This window comes from Nanorana parkeri, unplaced genomic scaffold (genome assembly GCF_000935625.1).
Source record: "Nanorana parkeri isolate BGI_ZX_2015 unplaced genomic scaffold, ASM93562v1 scaffold1581, whole genome shotgun sequence".
Lineage (NCBI taxonomy): Eukaryota > Metazoa > Chordata > Amphibia > Anura > Dicroglossidae > Nanorana > Nanorana parkeri.
Window position 1 is genome coordinate 251077 of NW_017307849.1, and position 8366 is coordinate 259442.

The 8366-nt window shown below is 38.9% G+C and overlaps 1 protein-coding gene across 2 annotated transcripts in view; it reads left to right on the forward strand.

Moving 5' to 3' along the window:
* Positions 1–8366, forward strand: part of PLPPR4 (phospholipid phosphatase related 4) — an 82325-nt gene that overhangs the window by 29743 nt on the left and 44216 nt on the right. The window lies entirely within an intron of this gene.

The window sequence follows — 8366 nt, forward strand, 5'->3', positions numbered from 1 at the left end:
AGAGATTGGTGCAATACTGCACACTTTTCATCATTATAGGGATATGTACTGTTGGGAGCCAGTGAAGTAAAAATAAGCTGCCTGAGCCTTGCAGGTTTTGCAAACTTTTTCTGAAAGTCAAGTGTTGATTTTACACAAACAATTTCAGGGTCCAAGCTAAAGGAGGTCCAACCAGATTTAGGCTCAAGTGTACTTGGGCATAGGTGCACAGAGATTTCTAAAAGTTGAGACAAAGATGTTACAAGGGGTTAACATGGCATAGTTTCCAACTGGCCCTAAGTATGTTTGTACCCGGCAATGTCCATCATGTGCTTTGCCCACCTGTACCAAAAAATCCTTCTTTTTATGTTATGATAAATGTATTTAAATGTATTGTATTGTAAATGTATGCCTATTGTTGTTGCCTATTAAATTATGATTTATCAAAGAGCAGAATTTGAATAATTAAATGTGCCATAATTGAGTATGTAACAAATCATGAACCTCTGAGCAATGTTGTATATTTTACATTATTTGCTGAAATCACCGCCTGTGGCAGTGAGTTCCAGATCCTAACTGATCTTACTGTGAAGAACCCCCTTTGCCCCTTGTGCTGGAATTTTTTTTCCACCAATTTTAGGTGGTGGCCTCTAGTTTTTGTAATGGAGTTAATTTTAAACAGTTTATCGCTAATGTTGCTACCACCGTTGAACATTTTGTACATGGAGATCATATCCCCCCTTAATCTCCTCACCTCCAATGTGAACATATTTAAATTTAGTAGCCTTGTCTCGTAGCTCTGGTCCTCCATACCCCTAATTAGTTTGGTTGTCCTCCGCTGGACTTTTTCCAACTCAAGGACATCTTTTCTTAGTACTGGTGACTAGAACTGGACCGCGTACTCCAGATAAGGTCGAACCAATGATCTATAAAGTGGCAAAATTATAGACTTGTCCCTGCAATACATCCCCTTTTTAATACAGGACAAAACCCTGCTAGCTTTGTTTACAGCAGCCTGGCACTGTTTACAGCAGCCTGGCACAAGTTGCAATAGTCAAGACGAGATATAACGAGTGGTTGAGTAATTTTGCGGTTTCATTGGTGAGGAAGGGGCGTATTCTGGAGATGTTACGAAGGTGAAGGTGGCAGGATTTGGATAGTGATTGGATGTGGGGAAGAAAGGTGAGGTCTGAGTCAAGGATGACACCAAGGACCTTGGCATTGGGGGAGGGATGGAAGGTTGAATTTTAAGAAGTGTTGTGACACCCAGACTGATATGTCAGTTAGTAGATTAGTGACATGCAAGGAGACTGAGGGGGTGAGTTGTGGAGTAAAAAGATATATTTGAGTGTCATTGGCATAGAGATGGTATTGGAAGCCCTGTGAGGTTATTAACTGACCAAGGGAGGAGGTGTAGATAGAGAAGAGAAGGGGTCCAAGGACAGAGTCTTGGGGCAAAAGGTAGATAATGGTAGTGTGTCATATACTAACTCACAGCAAATGTTCACCTTTCAGAAGTTATGCATTCAGAACAATAAAAGAAGATTGTTAAATGCTGATTGGCTGATGTGGGTTACTGCGCTTTTCACTGTACTATTTGCTTATTGCATAAAGCCCACTGATTACTTGAGGCATTTTGCTTTGTTGATTTGCTGCCTACGTATTCAACCAAACATTCTAAAGCTAGCAAAAAAAAAAAAAGATCAGCTATCAAAACAATCAAAAAGGTAACTGACAAGGAAGAAGTAATTAAACGGATAATGTGCAGACATTATTTCTTGTACACAACATCCAGAATGTCAGCCTGGATACTGTGTACAGCAGTTCAACTCTGAACATTCTCAAATTACCCATGCATCGAACCATCACCAGTTTAACTTTTTCCCCCAGACAGTTAATCAATTTCAAAGCAAACTGTTTCCAGCCAAAGCCTATTCTTCTGATTGATGTTGACAGTAGGCATAGCTACAAAAATGTGTAACAAGAAAAATTATTACAACAGATCAACAGTAGTTCTAGTTTAAATCATTTATACAAATTATAAGGCTAGCCAGTTCCCTAAAAAGACAAATACACAGCATACATACAGTATATGGGAACTGTTTTACCTGGCAAAGCATTTGTATGTCTGTCTATCCAGCCCCCTCACAGCACAGCTAGCTGAATGACACCACATGCTGGTATTCTCTCTCCACTCCTAGCCTAATGACTGGACATCAAAAGAGCAGCTGGGGACTGATTAGGTCATCCCTCTGCTTACTCTGTTCTCTCCTCCCTTCAACACATTTGCATACAGTACATATGATTTGCTCCCAGTTTTGCCCCTTCCTTTCCCAGTCTGAGAATTGCAAAAGACCAGGAATAGACACACTCCAGCCCTCCAGCTGTGGTAACACTAGAAATCCCATCATATTCTGCCTTTGGGAGTCATGCTTGTGTCTGTCAGAGTATTGCAATGCCTAATGGAATTGTAATTGCACCACAGCTGGTGGGCCAGTGTTTGTTTTCCCTGGAATAGATTGTTACCAAGCCAAATTTAACTACTACAAGTAGTTGTCTATTTAAATACATTCAATGGTTAATTAATCATTGCAGAGCTATCTGGAGATCAGTTTTAGAGTAGACTTTACATAAAAATAACATCTAAAAGTATAATTGTGTCGCTGACTTAAAATAATGCACAACACTCACCACTCAGATTCTGCAGTCAGATCCATATTAAGAGGAACATCCAGGTGCTGGCAAAAGGCTCGCTCCCACCTGTATTCATTTTGGTCCAAAGAAAGCCACACTCAATGCTTCCTCCATATAAATCCAAATTTTATTTTAACCCATGGAACAGCAGACACCTTCCAAAGCTCCCCAGAATGAAAGAAACTCTCTCTTTACATGTTTCACCCACAGGGCTTAATCATGTTGCTAACTTAGTTTTATAATATAAGTAAATTGTGTAAAACATGCTCAATGCTATGGTTTGGGATAAAGATTCTAGCCTTGACCACTCTATTTTGGTATTTCTATGGTTGGTCCAATCAGAGTGGCTATTGCATGGCAAAGTAATCACTACTTCACTTTTGAAGAAATGAATCCAGTTTAATTATATCTAAATAATAAGGCATGGATAAACATGTACATGTTGATAAAGCGGTATTTGTCTTCCTCTAAAATAATACATTCCCCTTTTAAACAAAAAGCATACTTGGAATCATAATTGGCATATGTGCAAATTAACATATATATCACCATTGCATTTGTAAGCATTTTGTGTTCTAAATCATACACCCTGTCAGTGAAATCAGCATCTTCTCCCTCCACTGTTGATTAACCTCGCCTCTTTAAAGGTGCTAAGCAGATAAGTCATCATTGAGGGAATTAGACATGTGGTTGCTGCCACAACATAAGCAGGAGGTTGCATCCTTGCAACCAATAGTTTTTGTTTAGAATGTGGGTTTCCATGTGACCATGCGCCCAAGATCCTTATCCACATAGTGACCAGTTTATTGATTTCAATGTTAGCCCATTTTATTGACTTGCATATTCAAAAATACATAGGTACCCTGCTTCCGTACATCAAGGACACCAACATTTATTTATGACCTACCATCCAATGTAAATCCCATTATATCCACTTAGGCATTTCCCTCAGTTAGGGCTAACAATGGTAAATTATTTTATATTTTCAAATCCAAAAATGTCTGCCAACCTGAGACAATTTTGGCTTGATTTTAACTAGGGATGTACTGATACTTTTCGAGTAGCAGTGCCGATACTGCAACTACTAGGGTTGCAGTGATTGTAGCTGGGACCTGGCTCTGATGCTCCACCACTGTCCTGAAATTATTAGTCTGTATTGTTTTAGGAGTCACATGACAATAAACAAAAATGTATCAGTACTTGTACGTGTAAGTACTTGGGCAAGTATCAGTACTTGTACTTGCAAAAATGGTATTGGTGCATCACTTTATTTATATTTATAAAAACAAAATCATACATTAAAACAGAGATGTACAAATCCAAGGAGCTCCGTGTGCTCCTTACAAATGACAGCTGCCTACTAACTTTTGAATTTTTCTCTAGTCTAGTCTTGGAGCTCAAAAAGTATCTGAACTTGTACTTGTGCTTCTACCGAGTACGGTACTTGGTATCAGTGCATCCCTAAATTTTAACACATGATTTCTTTGCATCTAAAGAAATCTGATTTGGTAGGAGGTATAAAGTTCTTTGGTAAAAATAAGACAAGATTTGGTTTCGATTGGTGCAAACTAAGAACAGAGCAAATATTGATTGGAAATAGACACTTGTCTACTGCTGACAGACTTGATGCTGCCAGTGGCACTTTCGCTATGCTCCCAAAATTATTTGAGGTGGTACCAAAATGCAATTTCTTAGGACACATTCAATGCTAAGGAATCTAAAACTGATGAAAAATAGTTGGTGCAAGTATTGTGTTTAAGAGAATTAGTTTGAGCTGGAATCTAGAAAATGATGGTGTATAATTGATTTCCTCATCTGTTATGTGTAAATTGTTTTCTGAAAATTACAGATCCTACTTTTTTTTAATGTTGCTAATGTACCGTAGTTTTTGTCTTTCTGCTGTCAGAGCATTTAACAAACCAATGATTTTTATGGGTGACAGAAAGGTGAACATCTACAATAAAACAAGATGACTTAGGTTAGAATCACTGCAGACAAGAAAATCAGAAAAGGCTCTTGGGGATGATACAGAGAATGACAGTCTGCAGATAATAGTCCATCAAGCCTGTTGCTCTAGATTATATTTGAAAGCTTAAAATGCTCATGTTTTGCAAGCAGCTTAGGAACAAATGTGATATAATAATTGGAGGGTAGATGAGGGAGCAGAGAAAGTAATCTGGTCATACGATCACAATAGTTTAGCCTATTATGTTTTAAAACAGTTTTTCCTCACTGTTCTCACTAGGGCACCTAGGGTTTGATGTGTTCTTTCCTTGTGATGTGTTTCCTTGTGATCCTTGTTTCCTTCTAACCACCAATATAACTTTTAGGATAGGTTTGAAGATATTCTGTTATTTGGAGGCAAAGTAACAGTGCCTCCTAAAACACTGTAGAAGAATCCTACTGCACTCCTTACTGGTATGTGGTGGGTGCTGTAGTGACTGTGGATGGTGCTGCTTCAGATCCAAGTAGTAAAGTATGTCACCAGCACACCAGGGTTAAATCTTCAAGAAGTGATCACTTTATTGGTTCACACACATCTTGTTACATAGCAATATTTTGGCATGCATGATGTAGGGACCCTGAGTGGCCCTGAAACATTGCTATGTGACAAGATGTGTTTACATCAATAAAATGAACAGAGCAGGGCTTTTGGGTAAGGGGAGCCCGTGATCTCTCCATGTGACAGTGCTTGGGCCTAAGCGGCCAATCAGGCCCAAACACTGTCAATCATCCACCTGGGAATGCTCCAACACCATCCAACACAATGTTTATCTAGTGGAGAGGTGGGGAGGTGGTGAGGGACTGTAGATTGATGAATATACATTGATGAGGGTTGGGCTAACAAAAGACATTGACACTTTGCCCAGGCTAGGCAGGTCACAGTGTTTTTTTTTAACCTCTTGCCGTCCGCCCGTAGTAAAAAAACGGACGGATATTGGCTCAGGGAAGTAACTCCATTTTTAAAAGAATGGATTGATACATCCATTCTCTTTTCTGAATCACCCTTTATATGATTTCATTAATTAATAGGATTGTAATTGTCTATAAATGTTTTCTAGACAAATATGTTTCACAAAACTAAAAATATGTAAGTATGTTATTCTCTGAAGATTGGGATCTGAAGATTGGGGTGGTTGGCTTTTTCGTGTATGCTCCGCATTATCAACAATATATTTGTCATGTGGATTTTCACCACCAAAATATAGAATTTTTGCGAGTGTGAGTAGTTTTGTTTTAACCTATATTTGGCACTGTTACTTTTACAAATTTGATAGGTGCACAATTATTACCAACCAACTCCAACCTAACCCTAAACCTATCTATTAAACCTAAACCTTAAATTGGGACTAAAACCTCCTATCCCCGAGGGTAGTGTCATCTAGAGATGACTGAATGTACCTGGGTTCAATTCACACAGCATTTGTTAAACTCATTGTAAGAAATTGCAAACTTTGGAATTGCCATATCTCAGAGATAATAGCCAGATATATTTCACAGTGGCTGGAGAGTATGTAAGATTAACTGGCCTTCGGTGTAGGCGGCAGAGACAAGGCAGTTTTTATCAAGAAATAAAATCAATAAAGTGATCACTTCTTGAAGATTTAACCCTGGTGTGCTGGTGACATACTTTACTACTTGGATCTGAAGCAGGGCCATCCACAGTCACTACAGAGCCCCCCACATACCAGTAAGGAGTGCGGTAGGATTCTTCTACAGTGTATTATTTTAGAGCCAGCAGTCAGAAATATTGCACAGACTTGCTTCACATCATGTAAACATTTTGACTAAACCACAAATCAAGAGGGAAAGTTGAGACAGGTTGTATCATAAAATACAATCTTTATTTCTGAGACAAAGGAGAGAAATATGGTACAGACTCCATGCATACTATGTCAGTCCTTATTCTGTGCTGCCATTTCGGTGGGAGAGACTGGTCAGGTTTTATCATTAAATATAAACTACAGTATATTATTTCCAATAGCTATAAATGTTATACAGACTCCAATGTCAAAATTGAAGCAGTTAGAGTAGGCGGGATTTTGAAAAAGACATACAGCATGCAGCTTTTCATCACAAAAAGCAACATTTAAGTAGAAAGAAAAGTAGAAGAAATATAATACAGACTAGATAGACAGCATTACAGCAGTTGGAGTAGACCATATTTTAAGAATGACATACAGGCCTCATTGCTAAACCAAATCCCTCTTTTAGGGCTTTTAGAGAAAAAAAAAGTGTATATTGTTCACCTAAAAATGAAAGAAATATGGCACAAACTGCATGAGCATATTTTAAAAAAAATGTATTGTAGGCCTCACTAGCTAAAACACACTACATGGAGCTTTTTAGGACAAAAACTAAATAAAGTGTATATTTTTAACTGTTAAAACAAAGTAATATTGCACTGTATTTTAACAATCTCTTCTACGCCACATGAAAATGACATACCGCATGCAGTTTTACAGCTGAAAAATCCACACTGAAATGTATATTTTTTCAATTCTGTTTTTTATTGAAAGAAATTATTATTTTTTTTGCAGATATAAAACAAAGGTACAAAACAAGTAACATTGTCATACATTAAGGGGTAATACAATCAAGGAGTGATGTGTTGTCATAAAACAATTGAACCATATGAAATCCCATTACAGCTCCCTGTCATAGGCAAAAAACATAGCTTCTCTGGTACCAAGCCAGGGCCCGTTCCCAAGGTGAGCCAAGGCAGGGAAAGGATGGTATATAACCACTCAAGTCGTCGGGGCATGGAGCCCTTGAAATGTATATTTTTAACATAAAAATATTAAAGACAGTAATTAAGCACCTTTGGTAGACGGCGTTTTACTAGCACAAATACTTATTAATTACCTGCAGATGCAGCTGCTGAGTATGGCGAACACTGAGTTCCAGCGTGTGGGTGTTGCTACTGAATTTCTGCCAAGCAAACACTCGCTGGGTATGACCACCTTAAAGTGACATTAAACCCTCAGATTTTTTAACATAAACCAATACTGTAATGTGTGCCTTACTGTAATCCATGGTTGTTTCCCTTCTCTTTGCTGCTCTTCCTTTTAAATCTGTATCTGTTCTCATGCTGGGCAGAACTTCTGTTTTGCAGCAGACTGCCTTGTCTCAGGAATGGATATATGGTGTCTGTGTATAGGTTTGTATAGGTTTGTAACCTGAGCCAGCACTACAGGAAGAGGCCCTGAGCTGCAAAGGGAAGTTCTCCCCACGCACGAGAAGAAATGAGGATTTAAAAGGAAGAGCAGCAAAGAGAAGGGAAACTACCATGGATTACAGTAAGGCACACATGACAGTATTGGTTTATGTTAAAAAATCTGAGGGTTTAATGTCACTTTAAAAAGTTGCACAGTCTTCTGGCCTTCCACAGGAGATCATGAAAGCCTTGGTACTAAACTAAGAACCATTGCACCACTAGGATGAGGATGTGTGCAAGGCAAGTCATGTGAACTGTCCTGTCAAAGGGCAGACAGCAGGTTGGTGCCATTTTTGCACACAATCTTTCCTGGCACAAGTGGTGGGGTCAACCACCTCTCAACCTGCCCCTGAAGAGCTGGCAGAAACGCTGACCCAGTGCGGCTTCTGTACCCTAGACATACCAGCTGCAAAATGCGACTGTTGCATAGGCTCTTGGTTCCTTATAGGAGACTGGTAGTTCTGATGAGTCACCG